Source organism: Colobus angolensis, unplaced genomic scaffold (assembly GCF_000951035.1).
Source record: "Colobus angolensis palliatus isolate OR3802 unplaced genomic scaffold, Cang.pa_1.0 Scaffold370, whole genome shotgun sequence".
NCBI lineage: Eukaryota > Metazoa > Chordata > Mammalia > Primates > Cercopithecidae > Colobus > Colobus angolensis.
The window spans coordinates 2,173,879-2,182,982 of NW_012117044.1; positions in this window are offsets into that span (position 1 = coordinate 2,173,879).

The following is a 9,104-nucleotide window of genomic DNA, read 5'->3' on the forward strand; positions in this document are numbered from 1 at the left end:
TTTTATGTCTGTCATTTGGATGAACTGTCCCAAAACACTTACGTAAGTGATTACCAGTCATAGAGGTTTCATTGCAGAAAGCGGCCCAATTTTTCATGCATCAGTCTTGTCATTCGTTTAAGTAGAGCCCTCCCAAAATGATGTTGGGCTTGATGCTGTGACATGCTTTGACCAACAGGACGGGATCAGAGGCTTGGAAAAGCACGTGTGCATTTTCACTCATTTCTTGGACCTCTGGCACTGCCATGAGAACAAGCCCAGCTTAGCCTGCTGAAGGGATGTGCAGGACACGGGGAGGAGGGCTGAAGTCGTCTGAGATGAGCCAGGCCCAGCCAGTCCACTGGCTGATCACTGATGAGCCAGTTAAGATCAGCCACATCCAGCCAGAGTAGTAGAAGTGCCCCATCGACCTGTAGATTCATGAGAAATAATAAAAGGTTACTATTTTGGGCCCCTAAGTTTCGAAGTGGTTTGTTACAGAGCAACATCTAACTAATACGCCAGTTATCAGAGTACTCCAGACCCTTGAGGTTCTCAGTGACGTTGTTTTATTTATTCAAGCATTGTTTTATTTATTCAAGCTATAATATTTATTGAGTACCTTCTATGTGTGATTCCTTAGGGTACTACTTGAAAACTTCAGTCAGATTTTCCCTTTAGTTTTAATGGGAAGGTCAAGGTTATGTTTCTGTTATCTCTACCAAGGTGGAGTATTTCACATACCTGCCCAGGTACTCTGTCATTGCAGGAGGCTAAGACTTTAGCGGTACTTTGGAAGAACCAAGATATAAGCATAATGGTTCATGAAACTCTCTCTTTTAAATTGTAAGGCCATTTAAAACTATGAATGTACTATTGAGCATAGCTTAGGCATTCTTCTTTTGGTTCCAAAATATTTTGTTTTTATCTTCTGTTATTTTACTCCCAATTTACTCTTTGATTCAAAAATTATTCATGAAAGAGTGTCAGGCAGTGTATTAGTCTGTTTTCATGCTGCTGATAAAGACATACCTGAGACTGGGAAGAAAAAGAGGTTTAATTGGACTTGTACTTCTACATGGCTGGGGAGTCCTCAGAATCATGGTAGGAGGTGAAAGGCACTTCTTACATGGTGGTGGCAAGAGAAAATGAGGAAGAAGCAAAAGTGGAAACCCCTGATAAACCCATCAGATCTCATGAGACTTACTCAATATCATGGGAAAGACCGGCCCCCATGATTCAATTACCTCCCCCCTGGATCCCTCTTACAACACGTGGGAATTCTGGGAGACACAATTCAAGTTGAGATTTGGGTGGGGACACAGCCAAACCACATCAGACAGTCTGACTATTTTCATGGTAGTTGAAGAAAAATGGTGCCAGGTTCTGCATTCCCCAGGGTCTCCTTGTTCTCTTGTCTTTGCAGGCAGGATCAGTTCCCTGCTCCCTCCTTTCATTTCTGTACTGCCCACCTACCTGGCTCAGCTCCTTTCCAGGTAGAAGATACTGGTGGGACAAAAACCCAATGTTTTACCATCATTCCAAAACTAAGAAAGACTCATTTTCTGTACGAGGACTTATGCAAATTCCTTTAAATAGTAACAGATGGAAGTTTCAGACCGCTAAGAGACAGAGAAAGTTGAAGGATCTTCTTTGCTGCCTGTCCAATTACTACTAAGAGTAAATATAATAATTAGCATTTATTCATCGTTACTGTGTGCCAGGTACCCTTATAAGCATTATAGATATTACTGACTCATGTTAATCTTCAAAGCAATCTTAGAACACAGTGACTATTCTGATACTATTTTATAGATGAGGGAACTGAAGCCTAAAGAAGTTAATGAACTTGACCAAGATCACACAAATTGGGGGTACAATAGAGATTCAACCATCCAGCTTCAGAGTCCACATTTTTAAATCAAGATAGCAGTCAGCTGTGTTCAGGCATCACCTGGACTGTTTACAGCTCTCTGATGAGTGTGTGTTTGTTTCAAAAATCCAAGCAGCCCGGAACCCCTGAGCTGGCAGAACCCACTTGGTTTTAGGAGTAACACAGTCCACCTCCAAAAACCCTTTGCCTGGAGTCGTCAGGTAACATTTTTTGTCCTGACTGTGCTGCTCTATTGAGCTCTCTCTCTCTGTCTCTCTCTCTCTCTCTCTGTAACATTTAAGAATACCTTGCAGATATCACAACCATTTCCAAACATTTCAGCCTGTGTCTCAAAACAAGGACATTCTCTTACATAACCATAATGTAATTATCTAATTTAACATTGACTTTTTGATATTGTTGAAGAGTGCAGGCCACTGTTCTGTAGAATGTGTTTTACTTGAGTTTGATGTTCCTTTGTGATTAGATTTGGGTTGTGCATTTCTGGCAGGAATGGTGCTGTATCCTTCTCAGGACATCAACATGATGCTGGTTTGTCTTGTTACTCATGTTACTAATCTTCATTCAATATCACGGCCATGTCCGCCAGATTTTCCCCTTGTAAAGGTATCTTTTTTCCCCTTAAAATTAAAAAGTAATTCATATAAATAAATCTATTTCTCATTTAACTTCCATCTAATGATTTGAGCATCCATTGATGTTTTCTGCCTGAATCAATTATTACAATGGTGGCTACAAAATGGTGGTTTTCTAATTCTACGCCATTCCTTGTAAAAAAGCATGTTCATTCATTCATTTTATAACTTAAATGATAGCATGTATCCTGTTCTTAGTCACTGGGTTACAATCCTGTCATTCACTTTTATGCTCAGATGATCTCAGATTTGGCCAGTGGGAGCCTCATCAAGCTGGATCCTGGGTCCCTTGTTTTGCCCTAATCAGTTTTTGAGGACTTCTGTACTTTCTGGCACAACAAAATATTCTAGGCTCATAGACCTTGTAAGAGTCAGGATTCTCCAGAGAAACAGGGCCAACAGGTCATCTCTACATATGTAATAATGAAGACACATTGTAATTGAGCTTATTAAAACTAAAGACAATAATATTGAAAACAGTCAGAAAAAAAAATGAGATCTTACCTACAAGTGCCATTTGAATGACAGTGGATTTCTTATTTGAGACCATGGGTGATATAACCTCTTATAAAAGATATATTGTCATAATAAATCTTTTTTATATTTAAGGCCAGAAGGAATTGGTACAACATTTTTCAGGTGCTGAAAGAAAAGAACTGTCAACCAAAATCTCTATCTGGCAAAACTATTTTACCAAAATGAAGGGGCACTAAAAGACACTCTCAGATGAAGGAAAGCTAGAAGAATTTGTCAATTCCAGACCTATCCTTAAAAATTGGCTAAAGGAAGACCTTCTGCAGGAAGGAAATGATAAAAGAAGGAGCCATGGAGCATAAGAAAGAACAACATAAAAACGAAGCATATGAGTACAAACCATAGACCATCCTTCCTCACGTGAGCTTTATTTTAAGAATCTGAAGATCAAAACAAAAATTATAGCATTATCTGATGCTCAAGACAACAATATATAAAATTGTGAAAGGGGCCGAGTGCGGTGGCTCATGCCTGTAATCCCAGCACTTGAGGTCAGGAGTTCAAGACCAGCCTGGCCAACATGGTGAAATACCATCTCTACTAAAAATACAAAAAGTTAGCTGGGTGTAGTGGCAAATGCCTGTAATCCCAGCTACTCAGGAGGCTGAGGCAGGAGAATCATTTGAATCTAGCAGGCAGAGGTTGCAGTGAGCCAAGATCATTTCATTGCGCTCCAGTCTGGGCGACACAGCAAGGCTCTGTCTCAAAAAAAAAAAAAAAAAAAGAAAGATAAGGGACCTAAATGGAAGAAAGGTTTCCACATGTCCCTCAAGGTGGCAAAACGTTGATACCAGCAGACTGAGATAAGTCACATATGTCTATTGAAATAACCAGAGCAACCAAAATATATAAAAACTCTATGAAGAAATACACTCAAAAACACTATAAATTAAGTCAAAATGAAATACTAAAAATTATTCAAGTAACAAGAAAAGAGAAAAAGGAATGATAACCAGAGGAAACAAACAGAAAACAAATAACAAAATGGTAGGCTTAAGCTCTAACATGCCAATGATTAAATCCACCAGAAAGTCATAAAAATTCTAAATGCATATGCACCGCAAACAGTGCCTCATTAAACAAACATTGATAGAGCTGAAAGGAGAGAGAAATTCATAATTATAGTTGGAAACTTCAACATCTCCCTCTCAGCAACTGTTAGAACTAGTAGACAGAAAATAATCAAGAATATAGAAGACCTGAACTAGGACTTACCCAAAGAAAGACAATGTATAAAGAAAAGGAATTTAATTATTACAGTTATGGAGTCTGAGAAGTCCAAGGTCAAGGGGTCACATCTGATGAGAGCTTTCCTGCTGGTGGGGACTCTGTGTCCCAAGGGAGCTCAAGGTGTCACATTTGCGGGCAAAGGGGCTGAGTATGCTAATGTGCTAGCTCAGGTCTCTCTTCCTTTTCTTACAAAACCATGTGTTTGCCTCTCATGATAATGTTTTAATTCATTAACTCATTGATCCATGAATGAATTAGGAGCAGAGCCCTCATGATGCAGTCACCTCTTAAAGGCCCCCACCTCTCCATACTGCCACATTGGGGATTAAGTTTCCACATGAGTTTTAGAGGGGACATTCAAACCATAGCAGCAGGGAATTCATACACACATATAAAATTGTTTAACCACATTGGTACATTTAAAATGTAAATTCACACCTCTTTGAGTCACCATTATACATCTGCCAAATGGCTAAAATTTTAAAAACTGACAATAGTAAGCATTGGAAAGACTTGGAGCAGAGGTAGGTACTCACACACTGCTGGAGAGAGTGCATATTGTACAAATAATTTGGAAAACAGTTGGCATCATGGAATAGAATTTAATATAAGCATATCCTATGCCCCAGAGATTTCACTCCTAGATACATAATCAACATAAATGTATGGACATGTACCTCAAGAGTTGTTTACAAGGATGGTCACAGCAGCATTGTTCATAATATCCAAAGACTGGAAACAAGCCAGATATCCACAGAGAGATGGAAAAATGGTAACATATTCATTTATGAAAGATTATGTATAATATCTGAGAATAAATTATGGCTACATGTAAGAACATCTCACAAAATATTGAGTGCAAAAAGTGAGACACATAAGACTTCTTACTGTGCAGCTGCTGATAACTCAACATTGATAAAATAATACATATCAAAAATTGAGGGCTGCCACTAGACCACACTACAGGAATTTATAATCTTTACAGTACCTATTAAGAAAGGCTATTCGGAGCCCAGATGAAGACATTAGTAGAAGTTTAGAAATTGTAGATAGAAAGACAATATACAAAATTTGAGCAAAAATTAATGAAATGGAAAAATAAAGATAAAACAGAAAGGGTCAAGGGAGAGCAGAGCAAGATGGTTGAATGGAAATTTCACCAATCGACCCCACTGCAGGAACACCACATTTAACTACTATCTACTACACAAAAAAACGCCTTCACAAGAACCAACAATCAGGTGAGCAACCATAGTACCTGGTTTTAGTTTTCTATCGCTGAAAGAGACACTGAGGAGGGTAGAAAACACAGTCTTGAATCCCTGAAGCCACCCCTCCCCCACTCCCCAGTAGTGGTCCTGTGGCATGGAAAATCTGTGCACTGGGGGAAGGTGAGTGCAGTGATTATGGAACCCTGCACTGAGCTCTGTGCTGCCCTGTCATAGCAGAAAGAAAAACCAGGCTAAATTCACTCGACACCCACCCACAGAGGAAGCATTTAGACCAGTCCTAGGCAGAGGGACATCATCCATCCCAATGGTTGGAATATAAGTTTTTGCAAGTCCCACCACTGTGGGCTCAAAGGCTTTGGGGTCCTAAATAGACCTGAAAGTCAATCTAGGCCACAAGGACTGCAATTCCTAGGTAAGTCCTAGTACTGTGCTGGGCTCAGAGCCAGTGGATGTGGGAGGCACGTGACCTAGTGAGGCACCAGCCGGGCTGGCTGAGGGCATGCTTTGCTATCTTTCCCTCAGCCCTATGCAGCACAACTCACAGCAATGAAAGTGACTTCTTCCTTCCACTTAAGGAGGGGAGAGGCAACTAAAGAGAACTTTGTCTTGTGTCTTGAATATCAGCTCAGCCACAGTAGACTAGGGCACTGTTCAGGATCATAAGGCCCCCACTTTGAGCCCTAGCTCTTGGATAACATTTCTAGACACACCCTGGGCCAGAAGGGAACCCACTGCCTTGAAGGGAAGGACCAAGTCCTGGCAGGATTCATCACCTGCTGACTAAAGAGCCCTTGGGTCCTGACGAACCAGCAGTGATATCCAGGTAGCATGCCATGGGCCTTGGGTGAGACTCTGAGACATGCTGGCTTCAGGGGAGAACCAGCACATTCCCAGCTGTGGTGGTCATGGTAAGACACTGCTTCTGCTTAAGAAAAGCGGAGGGAAAAGTAAACGGGGCTTAGTCTTGCACCTTATGTACCAGCTCAGTTCAGTGGGGCAGAGCACCAAGCAGGCTCCTGGGATCCCTGATTCCAAAGGCCTTGGCTCTTGGATGACATTTCTGGACTTCCCCTGGGCCAGAGGGGAGTCCACTGCCCTGAAGGGTGAGTCCCAGGCCTGGCAGCACTGACCACAGCTGACTGAAGAGCTCTTGGGCTTAAAGTGAACATTGGTGGTAGCCTGGCAGTATCCCATGTAGGCCTGTGGTGGCCATGACCATGGGAGAGGCTCCTCTTCCTGTGGAAAGCAGAGAGAAAAATGAGGACTTTGTCTTGTGATTTGAGTGCTGGCTTACCTGCAGTAGAATAAAGCATCAAGCAGATTTCTAAGGTTCTTGACTCCAGTCACTGGCTCCCAGACAGTATATCTGGACCTGCCCAGGGCCTGGGGGAACTTGCCATCCTGAAGGGAAGGACACAAGCTTGGCTGGCTTCATCCCTACTGATTGTAGAGCTCTAGGGCCTTAAGCAAACATAGGTAGTAGCTGGATAGTGGTTACAGTGGGTCTTGGGGGAGACCCAGTGCTGTGCTGGTTTCAGGTTTGGCCCAGCACAATCCCAGTGGTGGCAGCCACGGGTGCTTGTGTCACCCCACCTCTAGCTCCAGCACAGATTTGAATAGACATTTCTTAAAACATACGAATGGCAAACCGGCATATGAAAAGGAGTCAACATCACTGATCTCAGAGAAATTCAAATCAAAACTACAATGAGATATCATCTCACCCCAGTTAAAATGGCTTTTATCCAAAAGATGGGCAATAACAAATGCTAGCAAGGATGTGAAGAAAAGAGAACTCTTGTACACTCTTGATGGGAATGTAAATTAGTACAACCACTATAGAGAACAGTTTGGAGGTTCCTCAAAAAACTAAAAATAGATTTATCATGCAATCCAGGAATCCCACTGCTAGGTATATACCCAGAAGAAAGAAAATTAGTATATTAAAGAGATAGCTGCATTCCTGTGTTTTCAGCACTGTTCACAATAGCCAAGATTTGGAAGCAACCTAAGTGTCCATCAACAGATGAATGGATAAAGCAAATGTAGTATATATACACAATGAAGTACTATTCAGCCATAAAAAATGAGATCCTGTCATTTGCAACAACATGGATGGAACTGGAGGTCATTATGTTAAGTGAAGTAAGCCAGGCACAGAAAGACAAACGTCACATGTTCTCACTTATTTGTGAGAGCTAAAAATTAAAACACTTGAACTCATGGAGGTAGAGAGTAGGATGGTCACCAGAGTCTGGGAAGGGTATTGGGGGAGTAAGAGAAATGAGGAAGATTAATAGGTACAAACAAAATATTAGAAAGAATGAATAAGACCTACTATTTAGTACAACAGGGTGACTGTAGTCAATAGTAATTCGATTGTATATTTAAAAATAACTAAGAGTATAATTGGATTGTTTGTAACACAAAGGATAAATGCTTGAGGGGATGAATAACCCATTCACCCTGAAGTGAATTTTTTTTTTTTTTTTAGATGGAGTCTCGCACTGTCACCCAGGTTGGAGTGCAATGGCGCGATCTCGGCTCACTGCAACCTCTGCCTCCTGGGTTCAAGTGATTCTCCTGTCTCAGCCTCCCGAGTAGCTGGGATTACAGGTGTCCGCCACCATGCCCAGCTAATTTTTTGTATTTTTAGTAGAGACGGTGTTTCACCATGTTGACCAGGCTGGTCTCAAACTCCTGATTTTGTGATCCACCTACCTCAACCTCCCAAAGTGCTGGGATCACAAGCGTAAGCCATCGCACACAGCCAATGTGATTATTGTGTATTGCATGCCTGTATCCAAATATCTCACATACCCCATAAATATATACACCTACTAAAATATACCCACGAAAATTAAAAATTAAAAAAAGAAAGGGTCAACAAAACCAAAGTGGTGGTTCTTTGAAAATACTAATAAAAATAAACCAACCTCTAGAATAATTGACCAAAAAAATGAAAAGAGGGATGGCACAGCATACAATACAAGAAATCAAATGGAAACATAACTTGAAATACAACAGACATTTTATAAATTACTATAGAACATTATTCTGCCAATAACTGACAAAACAGACAGTAACCTGAAGAGATCAAACTTGGAACGTGTCTGGAAAAGACACAGAAAACCCAAATATGCCTATGAACCTTAAGACAATCTAGTGGGGATTCAAAATCTCCTCCCAGAACCAGCAACCACAGGTTCGGGCCTGAGGCCCTCATGCTGTGTTCCACTAGGGTGTGGGGTGCAGGACACGAGTCTCGCAGAGCAGGGCACTGGCCCCATCCTAGAGAAGGGGAAGCTGCCCCCAACACACGGGTCCCTGGTGATGCCTGGACCTCCCCAGTCAGGCCTGCCTGGCTGCCCCCTCTCTGGGCCAGGGCCTGTCCAAGGCCCTTTCTCCCTGCTGGGGTTGGGGTGAACCTGGCACCAAGTAACTCCCTACCCCACCAGCCCTGGTGCCCCCAGCACATCCAGTGACCTGTCCTTGGCTTTGAGTTTCTCAAAAGCAGAGGCACCTGCAGGGAGGAGGAGGTGACCAGAAGGGCCCTGAGGCCCTGCCATGAGGCCCAGTGGGTCCAGCCTCCTGCATACA